Here is a 4317-nt window from a genome sequence, read left to right as displayed (position 1 = left end):
TTAAGTGCCCCCCTCTTCACACCACACACACGTACTATCCCCCTGCGCTATCTGCCGGCTAACTGCGTCATTGGCCGAAGTTTCACGAAGAGTCACGAGTCAGAGAATGCACGCTCGAGCCACGCACTCGCGGCTGAGCTCTGTTCAACTGAACTGAGAAAAGAACGAATCAGTTCTTAAAGTGATTCGATACAGTTCAATCGCTCAAAAGATCCGTTCTTTCGAACGAATCATTCGTGAACGACCCAACACTACTAGCAACGAGAGTTTTGGACTGCTGCGAGACAGATCCCAGCTAAGTAAATTGTGATAAACTCTGCGGGTAATTTGCATGTTGACAGAAATATTAATCAGCTGATATCAAACGTGAAATCATTTCATAGAGCAGTCCGTGTACCAAGAGAGCTACCTAAGCAACCGTTTTTTTTCTTTTGTAATGTATTCTCATGTGAAAGACATTTGCTTGGCCAGCTGGCTAACGTTAGTATTAATCTATTTTAGCAATGTTGTTTTTCTCGTAATTAGTTCAATATTTACGACTTTATTCCCGTAATTAATTCAGTATTTACGACTTTATTTTTGTAATTAATTCAGTATTTTCGACCTTATTCTTGTAATTAATGCAGTATTTACAACTTCGTAATTGATTTTTTTTCCCCCTAAATGTGACCCTAATACTCCATTGTAATATTTGCTTTGTTTATTTTTGTAATCATCTCACAAAAACAGACCTGAAATAATCCCTTCATGTTCCATTTTCATTTGCAGAGATGACCAAACCAAAATCGAAACTGTGCCCTTCCTGCCAGGCTCCAAACACCTGACACAGGAAAACCTGCAGTGGATGCCTGGGGAGTCTGGAGGCATGACAGGACTTAAAAAATAAATAAATAAAAAAACAAAAAAAACATGACAAGATTAAGAACAGCAACTGGGCCTCGGTTAAAAAAACAAACAAACAAAAAATGAAATGCAAGCAGAGAACATTTATTTATAAAAGAGCATAAATAAAAAAACAACATAACATCAGCGTTGTTAGTTGTGCATAGATTTGCTTGAAAGGAAACCTCATTTGTTCATAATTTGTAAATTCCGGAGAGATACATTTCAGGCCATTCTTTACTTTGTATCTGATCAAAGCTTAAAAAATAAATAAATAAAATTATTTAACATTATTTATGTTGTTGTACCTCTTGAGTTGGTCTCGCCTATACATGCCCACACTGTAAACCACTTCCCTGTGATGATGATTGGTCAAACCAGACTGGCTGACCAGACTTTCTTTGTTTTTGCAGGTTTCAAAACTACATATCCCGTGCTACTAGCCAATTCTGTTTCTTGGCCAGTACGACCGTAAGGGTCATATTGTGGGAGACCTCATCACCAACATCCAGCCAGCAGAAGGTCATGTGTATGACATGTTCATGAAGATGAGGAAACTTTATGAGCACCTGCTGAGAAGTGAGATATCCTTTGTCCATTATCTGTAACAATGTATCCTTATCAGGTAGCCTATCCCAGCCGACTCTTGGTGAGACACAGGGTACACCCTAGAGAAGTCAGCAGTTCATCACGGGGTACATAGAGACAAACAACCACTTACACTCATGCCTGTGGAAGATGAGGACAATTAAGAGTCGCCAGTTAACCTGTTCTATTCTTTTATTCAGCCAAGGTAGCTTATTACCTCCTCATGTTGTGTTCGCATCACCAAAGCTCCCCATGCTGAACCCCTGGTGGTACCCGCGTGTTTGTGTATACAGTATGGCCTTTCAAACTCATGTATATAAGAATGTAATGGTAATCATTTTCTCAAACACCGTACCTGATAATTAGTACTCGTGTTTTTTTTTGTTTTTTTTTTCCATTACCACATGCATCAACATCTGTGTTGAAAACTTTACCTTTAGATATCTCTGGCTCAAAGTGTGGCCCAGTTGTTCCACTTTCCGTTTGTTCCACCCCAAAGTCAGGAGGGTCAGCATGTCTGTTCGCCCTTCAATTAGTGTAAACAAAATCTCACACACGGACACACACAGACCTGCTTTAGACATGTACTTCAGTGGTAATGTTGTAACGTTGTAATGGCCGCCCTCGACAGAAAACTGTGCATGAGTGCTAAATTCATTCAACCTTATAACAAAATGTCTCAAACTAATCCCTAACTAAAAGCTGCAGTATACCTCACATTTCCAAGCGTGAGCCTTTGTATGCATGACGGGGAAGAAAGGACACATGGACAGGTTCCTCAGGTTCCTCATCTCAGGACACTGCTGAGCCACCTTGGTGAAATATGGAAAATATTTGCAAGCCACATCCGAGCAAAGGAGCATAATATGTCCTGAAGCACTACCTACCAACTTCCTCTGCAGAAAAATGGGGTAAGCAAAGATCTACCCTCGAAACATGTTTAATGCAGCAAGGAGGACTCCATGGCGACAGACAGCTATTTCCATGCCCTCTTTATCCAATTTCCCAGTGAACTTTTTGGATGACTCCTTTGCCGCAGTCCAAGATGAAGATCCCTTTCCCCTTTCCCTGGGACCTATACATTCAAAGATTATAACATAAAAGACATGACACGATTAAGCCCCATCAGGGACAACTTGTTTAGCACAAATGCATATAGAATCAGCTGGACCTCAAGTCACATTCACACGAGACCTCATATCTCCCCAGGACAGCAGTGATGACACTAAATAAAACTCATCATGTTTGTCTGCAGTAGTGTACATAGTTTAACCATTTTTATCCTTTTTTTAATGGTGACAAAATTAAGTATACATTAATATACTTGTAAAGAAAATAGTATTATGACAACACTAACACAAAAATATATTTATGTAACTACATAACATATATATATATAGACACTTACATGACTTGTCTGTCTCTGGATGTATTTCACAAAATCAGCAACTTCCTCATCTTTTTGAATGAAGGTAACTTCAAAGTTCCCCTGCTCTGAAGTGCTGAAAGAACACAGTGAGAGTTGTTTGAAAAGAAAAATTTAAAAATATATATATATTTATATAAAAATCCATATTCGAACTCGCAGCTAAAGCATGTCTCCTTGCACATCCTGTCCACCTCAAACTTTACAGCACTCCACTCCACGAAGCTTTTACTGAAGGCATCAACTGATATTTTGCCTGTCTTTCAAGTAGAGGACAAACAACAGAATATTCAAGGACAGTCATCATAAACATTGATTCATACAATTTCCTTAAACTTGGCAAATTTGGAGACTCGCTCTTCCAAAGTGGGCAGTTCTTTCATCCAGCATCTTGACAAATGCCTTGAGTGGCATCCCTGGTGCAGCCATCCTAATGTCATAGAAAGACTGAAAGACATCAGTTGAAGAGAGGGTGGAGCAATTTAAGGTGCCAGGCCAATATCCGCTAGCCTGGATGTTCGTAACTGAGGGTGACCATTTTAGGCCACAGCTGGTGCAGCTCACCACTGGCAGTGCGAGGTTATAACAGCCTTTAGGAAGGATAAGTTCAAGTTCATAAATTAAATAATAGGTTAAGGTCAACAGCACCTAAGCCACCAAGGGGCCCACAAGTATCTATGCCTTTGACCAGTACTAAGCAACAAATTTGATATAGCTTTATTATTTATAGATACTACAAGCTGAAAACAAAATTACAAATTCAGTCATGGCTCAACAAAGACAGTCATTTCTTTCACGTTGTTTTCAAAGCAGTCTGGTAAATCCAAATGACCTTTGACAGGTGCCCACATATGCTGTGGGTCAAGGGTAATCCCAAACAAGATGACAATGCACAATATGCACTAAAATCTGTAAACATGTCTATTGTGTATGTGGTGTATAACAAAAGGGCAACTTACCGTTTATGGCTACAAGAGCCACAATTCTTCCAGGTGAAACCTCAGTGTTACCTGCTGAGCAGCCACACACACAGGTAACAGCCGCACTAACATTAAAACACACAATATATATAAAAAATTAGAAGTCTGCTGATACACAATAACAGCGCCCACTCATAGTACACGGTAAGGAATGCATAGGACTTAAAAACTGTACCTATTTGCTGGTGAAACTGATGAAGGCTGCAAAACCCTCCAGTTACTGCCTCTCTGTTGTGCAGGACAAATCGTGTGTGAACTGCAATATCACAGTCTGCACAAAGGAATGGGAGTGGCAGGCAGTCCAGACACCTCACAACAACTTGTTTGCCACACTGACACACACGGTTGGCTGTGGATCCAGAGTAGCCAACATATTGTCAATAAGAGAAGGCCTGGCCTCTTTCCACTTTAGCAGGACTTTGTGTTTCTGATCTCCCAGTC

The 4317-nt window shown here is 40.2% G+C and overlaps 1 long non-coding RNA gene across 2 annotated transcripts; it reads right to left on the bottom strand.

The window, feature by feature from the left end:
- Positions 1–971: 971 nt before the first annotated feature.
- LOC125019179 lies at positions 972–3096 on the bottom strand. Of its 2 annotated transcripts, XR_007114040.1 has the most exons (5): positions 2879–3096; positions 2358–2545; positions 2184–2282; positions 1905–1996; positions 972–1611 (listed from the first exon to the last, which is right to left on the bottom strand). It is a non-coding gene; the product is annotated as an uncharacterized LOC125019179 (long non-coding RNA). The 2 variants fall into 2 exon arrangements; XR_007114039.1 differs by having other exon boundaries at positions 972–1996.
- Positions 3097–4317: the final 1221 nt, after the last annotated feature.

This window comes from Mugil cephalus, chromosome 13 (genome assembly GCF_022458985.1).
Source record: "Mugil cephalus isolate CIBA_MC_2020 chromosome 13, CIBA_Mcephalus_1.1, whole genome shotgun sequence".
NCBI classification, from domain to species: domain Eukaryota; kingdom Metazoa; phylum Chordata; class Actinopteri; order Mugiliformes; family Mugilidae; genus Mugil; species Mugil cephalus.
Note: the sequence above shows the minus strand (reverse complement) of the source record. Positions and strands in the feature narration are given on the sequence as shown.